The following is an 8,989-nucleotide window of genomic DNA, read 5'->3' on the forward strand; positions in this document are numbered from 1 at the left end:
AGATTTATTGAGAACTTCTCCTGCATTTCTACATCAATGATCCAACTCACACATAAGGGTGTGAAATTTGAGTGGTTTGATGCTTGTGAAAAGGGCTTTAAGGATCTAAGGAAAAGTTGGTATCAACATTAGTCTTGACTATTCCGACCGATACAAGTGGTATGATGGTGTTTAGTGATGCCTCCAAACTCGGATTGGGTTGTGTGTTGATGCAGCATGGGAAGGTCATTGTATATGCAGCCCGTCAATTGAAGGACTATGAGAGGAACTACCCCACCCATGATTTGGAATTGGCAGTGGTGATTTTTTCCTTGAAAATTGAGAGGCATTACCTATATGGTGAGAAGAGTGAGATATACAGTGCACAAGTGTCTCAAGTACTTCTTCACCCAAAAGGAGCTCAACATGAGGCAAAGGCATTGGTTGGAATTGATGAAGGATTATGACTGTACTACCCACTACTACCCAGGAAAGGCCAATGTGGTAACCGATGCACTTAGTTGAAAATCTTAGTCACTGACTCTTGCATCAGTGACAACCAATAAGCATCTCATAGAAGAGGACAGGAAATAGATTTGGAGCTACTAGTGGAAGGTGTCACCTTGTCACTATCGGCATTGGTGGTATAACCCAGTCTAGTGGACAAAATTATCGTAGCTCAGGGTACTGATGCAGAGTTCCAGCAATTGATAGCAGACTGCAAGGAAGGGAGTGGGAATTCTTAGGTTCAAGGTAAGGTTATGCGTGCCCAGTGATGGTGACTTAAGAGATACTATTTTGAAGGAGGCACATAGCTCTCCATACTCCATTCACCTTGACAACACTAAAATGTATAAGGACCAAAAGGGTTCCTATTGGTGGAAGGGAATGAAGAATGATGTAACACCCTGAAATTTGAGGTAATTGAGTCCAAGGGTCTGGCCCATCTCATAATATGAAGTAGGCTGCTCTGCTATGAATTGAATGTAAAAAAAAAAAAAAAAAAAAAAAAAAAAAAAAAAAAAAAGATTTCTATATGGGGCCCACCTCTCTGTAGGCCAAATCATCATGTCTATCCCATGCATAGGGGTCTATTTGCTGAGTGTAACCCATGTTTAAGGTTAGTATTTTGGTGGGTTCCATTAATGAAAAATTAATTTTAATTAGTTCTAGTTGTAAGTTTCTAAAAATCAGTTTTTAGAAGTAGTTTTTCAGAATTACTTTTTAGGAATTTAGTACCTCAGCCAAACAAGCCCTAGCGTATTATGTTTTAACCACTATAAATAAATTCCATCCTCCCATTTATTTCATTTCAGCCTTTCATAAGCTGAAAACGTTGGGGAGAGCAGAGGAAAAGAAAAGAGAAGGAAGAAGAAGAATAAGAAGGTTGTACATGGGTTGTTGTACCTACTACTGTCTACAGAATCAAGGTAAGAACTTGCTCCTTAATAGTTGTACAGTAGGGTAGCTTGTTAGGGTTTGAATTCCCAATTTCAGGAAGGGTTCAGGGGCTTAATTAAAAGTAAAGTCATCCCTCTAAACCCTAAAACAAAGGGTTTTCAGTGTTTATGAGAAATTCATGCAAATTGGGACTGAATCAAGGTAGTAGATGGTAAAATTCTGCAGGAAAAAAAAACATGGGAAGAATTTTATTAATCTTTAGATTTGAGAATTGACAGTAATTAGCTTAATTCCTTCCTTGTAACTGAATCCTTGGTTTCAGAGTGAGTTTAGGGACCAAATTTGACTCTGACCCATCTCTGGGAACCCTAGATCTTAGGGCTTTTCTCATACAAGTGTAATTCCATGTAATTGTGGCTGGGAATGGAGTATATAAGCAAATAATTTCATGATTCAAGGCATGCATGTAGTACTGCTATAATTTCTTGACTGAATTGGGAAGAAATTGCCCAATTCCTTCTCTGTAAAGTATAAATTGTCCCTCATGAGCTCAATTGGAATTGATGCATGGTACTACCATATTTCTTATACTTTTTCAGCTTCATATGAGTGATGGATTAGACGAGATAACCCCAATTGGATGAATTAGATATGTAGGTTGTCGATTTGGGGTTAAATTAGTGCAATTCCCTTTCTTCAATTATGAATCCCTAAATTAGTTTGTTGTGTGAGCTTAACTAGAGCTGGTATGTAAACAATAATTATTTAGTCATGTCTATCTGGCCTTAGTTAAGAGGGAATGGTGAAGGGAAGAGCTCAGCTCTCAGTCCAGTAATTCCTAGAAACTAAAATCATAGAATTCTATGGAATTGAATGGGCTGAAGTTAGCTCAAGGAATTGGAATGATTGGTGATGTGTTTATTGATCCTAGGGCATAAGAAAACATCCCCTATGTTGTTCGGAATAATAGCCTTCGGCCTTGGGCACAATATAAACCATAAGTGACCAACAAAAGCAATTCTTGTAGAATAAAGTTCTACATAAATGACCCGCTGGTTGGGACAAGTGGCCAGCCAGTTCAAACTCATCGGTTGAGCATATTTAGGGCTGAATAGCCTCTGTTTCTGTTGAACTATGCCCTACCCCTTGTGGGTTATGTCCCTTACCTTTTTACCCCAATTAACCCTAAGGGCAGGGGTAGTTTGAGGGGCTTTTCCGAGACTTTAATTTAGGTTAATATGTGGGTTGTTGAGGGTTGTTAGGTTCAGCATAGAACCTACACTAAGTTGTGTTAGGACTTATAAATATTTAATATGATGGTACACAATTCACACAAGAACCTAATTTACTCGGTGAGGATACATGTGGACAGGAATTCAATGAAAAGGCATCAAATTCGGGTATCAGGTGAGTGGGTGTTTGTTTTATTTTACGAAGTGTTTCATATACATTTTGATGTTTGCCTACTCATGTGGAATGTGATGATTACCATGTTATGGATTTATTTTATACAAAATTATGTATTTCACATGTTGCATGTTTCTACTGACTTTGATGTGATCGAGGTTTTGTGGATGTGTAGTATGTTAGTTGTGTGGTGATGGTTATAATATTGACGGTCTAAGGCACAGTATAGCCGAGGTTCTTTCTGGTACCATGGGCTTAGAGATCAGTATTACATTTGTGACCACAGGTGTGTAATTGGATGTTATGGATGTTATGAATGCTATGGATGCATGCAGATGCATATGTTTAGGATCACATCCCAGTGCCCCATTCTGCAAGCATATGACGTACTACATTTACATGGGAATCCAACTCAACCTTTCTTTCATTATGTGTAAAATGGTGGTGAAGGCCAAGGATTGTAGGGCTAGGAACCTCTGCTATGGTAATCTACTGACCTCAATGTTCAACCACTTTGGGGTGAACTACGAGGAGGAGGAGGCTCTAGGGGCTGATGTGATTGACTTCAACCGGGAGTGTAACACCCTAAACTGATACTTATACCCCTACTTGTGGACAGGCAGGAAGAAAGAGTAGAGGAAGCCAATGCTGGCATGGTTCGTAGTTGTAGAGTGCCAAGAAGGCAGAAGTGACCCCACTTGCTCCTGTTTATCCTGCCAATATCACTAGGAACTCATCAGGAGGTGTGAACAAAGAGGTAAATTTAATTATGAGACTAAAGTATAGGAGAATAGAGAAAAAAGGGGTGCAACATGAGGACTTCCAAAGGGGTCACCCAACCTAGTAGTGCTCTTGCCCAAGCACGCTTAAATGCGGAGTTCTGATGAGATCCGATGCATTAGTGCTAGTATGATCACACTCAAACCAGTAGGTCCAATATCGGCCAGCCAATTTTGCCTGGCAGAATGTATTTTTTAGGTTTTTGTACTATGGAGCCCACCCCTCTATTGTGCAAATCCCCATTATACCCCTATGGCAAGAGACTTAATTGAGGCAGGAAATACATATTTATATTAATAATAAATGGGAGGAAATGGATTTATAAACTTAATTACATAGTAGTTAAACTAGGTATTATATATATATATGTAAATGGAAATAAAGGGGGGACTAGCCAAACATACCCTTAGGTCTGTTGGGCTGCCCTATATAAGGTCTGTTAGGGCTTAAAATCACTCCTCACAATCGTTGACAACTATTATAACAGTAAAGGAAAGAAGAAGAAGAAGAATAGAGAGGAGAAAGAAAGAAGGGAAGAAGAAATAGAGAGGGAGTTGCTGTTTCTTAGATAGCTGGTGGACATATCAATGAATAGGTATGAATTCTACCTTCTTATTAGTAGTATAAATTTTGTGAAAACTTAATAAGGTTAGTAGCTAGGGTTAGGGTTTACACCAACTGGAGGTAGCTAGGGAATCCCGAGGTAAGGTATTGCTGTCTAGTAGGGAAAACCCCAACCCAGGAGAAGTTTTTTTTTTAGGAACCCAATTGGTTAGGGATTTATCTTTGCGAACCCTAGAATATAGAATCTTCAATACCCAAGTGAAATTTTCTATAATCAGAGTTGGATTATGGTCAATTAAATGGGAAAAATTTTGCTAGAACCTATTAGCAGAATTTTACTCAAAATTCAGAACTTGAAATTATGCTTACCTAGGGTTAGCAAGTTCCATTACTATAAACTTATTAATCAGACCCTTAATGGGTTCAGATTTCAAATTAACTTACTTCATATTAAATTCTAAATTTTATAAGAATTAGGGACCGGAATTGGTAAGAAATTTATCACAGTAAACACTAGGGTTTCTATTATTTCAGTGGAATTTTGGGCAATTGAGATTGAATTAGGGCTACTTCCAATTCAGTAGCAATTTGTCAATTAGGGAAAAAATTCTAGTATATTGAGTGCTGAATTTTAAACCCTAGAGTGGAGATTTTTTTTATCAGATGATTTTATGAATTAGGGAAATTTTTCCCTGGAAATTTTTGCTAGAAATCAATTAAGGGATGAATAATTTAGATTAGGTTTGTACTTATAAATGTTTTATCTCAATTGATGGCCAAGAAATGAGAAATACCCTAATTCTGCAGATCTTTTAAAATTCCTAAACTATTCCTGCAAAATTTGACTACAACAGTTTTGGGTGTAATTAATTGGAACCTAGAATTGGGTCAACGTGGCTATTAACATCTTCCTTACTGATTTAAAGCGAGTAGTGACAAATTCAGAATGAATAATTGATGCAATTTGGCATTACAACAACCATAGAATAGAGTATGGCAAAGGCAGAATCGAATTCTACAGAATAAAAGGGGAACCAACAGGTCCCGACTAGCCAGCCAGTTTATGCCTAGACAACCTGTCAGTTTGGGTTCCAGTGGAAAATTTTATTGTATAATGGGTCAGCATATAATACCCTACTTCTTAAACCCGGTCTGATTACACGGTTGACCCGATTTAACCATGCAGGACCCGAACCGGAGAGAGTTAGAGCGGGTTCCTTATGGACTATGATGGCAAGGGTGACCTTAAACATTGGCTGGCCCGACAAGTCTGAGCGAGTGCCAGAAGAGACGGGTGTACCCAAGCCGTGTACATGACCCTATCATAAGGCCATGTATGGATAAAGCAGGTATGTAGCCGTATATTAAGGCACATATGTATATTACATTGTATGCCAAGAGTGAGATTCGTGCCGAGGGCCGAATTCTGTCAAAATCCCAAGTTTTGGCCCTTAGGTGGGTGGACAGGTGGGCGCATCCACCCACCTGAGTGACCCACCCATGTGAATTACTTAGTTATTTAAGAAGTATATATATAGCATTTATGATTTTCTTTTCTTTTCTCATTTATGACACTCGGACGTTGGTGAGAAGAGTAAAGAGGAGAGAGAAAAGAAAGGAAAGAAGAGGAGAAGAGAAGGAAGAGGAAGAAGAGATGGATGTCAACGGTGCCGAGGCTTGATTTTCCCATTCCGACACCGGAAGAGTGATCTCCAACACTAGATCTATGTTTGGAGGTGAGCAAAGGTTGGGTTCCTTAAACTTTCACCTTACCCATGTAAAACCCTTGATTTGGGTAGGATTTCTTGAGATCTTGTAAATCCCCCTTGAAATGATGAATCTAAGGTTTAATAGATGATTTATGTGTTGATCTTGAAGGATTTGAAGAAGTATTTACAAGGTTGGAGAAGCATTGTGGATTTGAAGTGATTTTGGGGTTTTGAAGGTGTTCTTGAGCAAAGAAGGTAAGATGGTTTTCCATTCCTTAAATCTAACCTAGATCTAGGTTAGAACCATCTTATGAGACCTTGAATGTGTGAAGAATGGTTTTGGAAAAGCCCCATTTGAATCCCCAAAGGTTGGGGGAAGTTTGGGAAGAAACAGCAGGTTTCCCGCCAAGACCGGTGGGCCAGACCGGTGGGCCATCTGGCTTGCCTGTGGGCACTCGCCTCAGAGGGCAGAGCCCTCAGGCACAATCGGCGGGCTAGACCGGTGGGCCACCCTGCCCGTCGGTCTTAGCAGGTCCTTGGGTCCAACCGGTGGGCCAGACTGATGGGCCAACCGGTGGGCTGACCTACCCGCCGGTCCAGACCGGTGGGTCAGATAGGTGGGTTGTCCGACCCACCCGAGAGGCTCCAAATGTGATTTTTACGTCCGATTGGACCCAAATCGGAGTTGTGACCTTCTTTTAGGATTCTAAACATGATCTTGTCATTGGATTGTGTTAATCTTGATTCCAAAGTGGTGAAATACTAACCCCGCTCACTCATGATAGGTTCACCAAATCCTACGCTTCTCGCACCGGATCTCACCCGTACCGAGCGTGAATCCTTGTACACTACAGGTAAGTGGGGAGAGGACATTTGGCCTTGTTTCAAGGCATTGTTTGGAATTCATCTAATTGTATCTAGTCTAGCCATGCCATCATAAAAATGCTATGTAGATTAGTCATCCTCACATTGTTATGCATGGGTGTTGTGTTTACTTTCTAAATGCCAGGTGATGATATGCTTATGTGATGAATGTTGATATCATTGTGCATGATGTATTCATAGACTAGATGTTGTAGTTGGCTTAGAAACAAGTGCATTGGTGGCCCGTGGTATGGGACGCGGTGGCACTATACAATCGTACTATTGTCATATAGGAGCATGCGGTTTAGGATTATCACCTTCCCGTGCTACGACCCTTCCCAACAAGGGTTAAGGTGTTGGGTTACCATTTGGGAGGGAACAGTGGTCACGGTTATCGGGTCACTGTGGCTGTTAGACATTACTTCTGGCTGGTCATTAGGACAGTCGGCAACCCCGGTGGTATATTCAAGAGGGCCAATCGTACTGCTTTTAAATTGTTAGAGTCAACACCTTTAATTTTCAGTCATTTACTTTATGTTGAGAGCCGGTGGTCGGCATGTTTTTATTTTTCCGAGTACTCACGGTGGGCCTTCTCCGACAGCCCTATGGGCGTATCGCGGGATGGAGTTCGTGGCTCGTACCCGGAGCATACGCGCACTGTGGTTGTAGTAGCACTAAACCAAAGACTTAGTAATGTTGCTTAGGTAGATGTGATTTAAAATGTATTGCATAGCATATAGTGCATACGGTTGTGATTTGTGGTGTGGACTACTGTGTGGTCCATCTTTCCACTTACTGAGCTAGTGAGCTCATCTCACGTGTGCACCTCTTTTAGATGATTTTACAGGTCATCAACCAGAAGAACATGGGGCAGGTCCCACAGTTGAGTTCCCAGAAGAGGACTGGTGGGCCCCTGAGGAGTTAGAGCACGTCACTGATTGCTCGTGCGAGAGTTGTGCTACGGGACCGCAGTTCTGATACCGAGCTGAGCTCCACTTTTGATGCCAAGTGGAGCTCTACCTTGTGATGCCGAGCTGGGCTCAACCTTTGATACCGAGCTGAGCTCTAGGCTTTGATACTGAGCCGAGCTGTATACTCTGATTTTGGATGGTTTCTTTTATGTACTTGATACGTGAATTGTACTCTTATTGTGTAAATATCATTCCTTCGGGCCCACATGTATTTAACTATTGTATCACAATTCGGGTATCAAGTATTATGGGAATATTCACAGGTAAACCAAGTCTTCCGCTGAACTGATAAGCTCTTTCTTAGTTGTGTGTATGCTGTGGTGGAATACTGTATCAGATGATCCTGGCAAGTTTGGGTTAACCGGTGTTAACCCGGTCACTGGCCCGGTTCTGTGTGAACGGGGTGTGACAATGGTGGTATCAGAGCGTGATGCTCTGCTCCACTCACAGCATACCATTAGAATCCTGTAGAATCTATAATAGGAAAATGGGATTGGGTTAATGTAAAAGCTTTAAAGAGTTAAAAGCCAAAGAAAGAAAGGAACAAAGATGGTTGCATTTAGATATTGCATTCATAGCATGCATGAGAGTAGATAAAAGGTAAATCAATTGGTGTCATAACCTATCGAGTACAAGTTTGACGAAATTTCGACAGTATAACGGCGTAAAATGAGATTTCTAAAAAAACATTTCACACAAACACCTGATAAACAACAGATATATATAATATAAGGGTAATTTACAACGCCACCCCCTGGAGAATGCCAATATTAGAGGGACACCCCCTCTCTTTCACCAAATTGGACTTGGACCCCCTACCGTCAGTCAACGTTACATAATATACCAAGAATGCTGACATCAGCAGTTAATATTTTTTCTAAATTCCATTTTGCCCTTCAAAATAATGGAGTACCAAAATTTCCCTTAATGGTTCTATTCCCAAGTCAGCCTCAATGAGTTGAGAAGAAGAACGGGTAGGCTTGCAGATCGGCGGCTGCGAACACTCTTTCGACGACGGCGACGACGGTGACTACGGCAGCGAACCCCCTCCAGCGACTACGGGCGAACCCCCTTCAGCGACTACGGCGGTGAACCCCCTCCAGCGACTACGTCGGCTGCGAACACTCTTTCGACGACGGCGACGACGGCGACGACGGCGACGACGGCGACGACGGCGACGACGGCGACTACGGCAGTGAACCCCCTCCACGACGGCATATGCAGGTTCGTGGGTCTATCTTCGGCATCTCGTTGAGCACACAAAATCCCAATAGAGAACTAGAGATCAAAATGGGGAAAATAGAGAAGAGAAAT

The 8,989-nt window shown here is 41.4% G+C and overlaps 1 pseudogene; it reads right to left on the bottom strand.

The window, feature by feature from the left end:
- Positions 1 to 3,589: 3,589 nt before the first annotated feature.
- On the bottom strand, positions 3,590 to 3,708 carry LOC122068414 (annotated as a pseudogene).
- Between the last annotated feature and the right edge of the window lie 5,281 nt (positions 3,709 to 8,989).

This window comes from Macadamia integrifolia, unplaced genomic scaffold, assembly GCF_013358625.1.
Source record: "Macadamia integrifolia cultivar HAES 741 unplaced genomic scaffold, SCU_Mint_v3 scaffold385, whole genome shotgun sequence".
In the NCBI taxonomy this organism is placed as follows: Eukaryota; Viridiplantae; Streptophyta; class Magnoliopsida; order Proteales; family Proteaceae; genus Macadamia; species Macadamia integrifolia.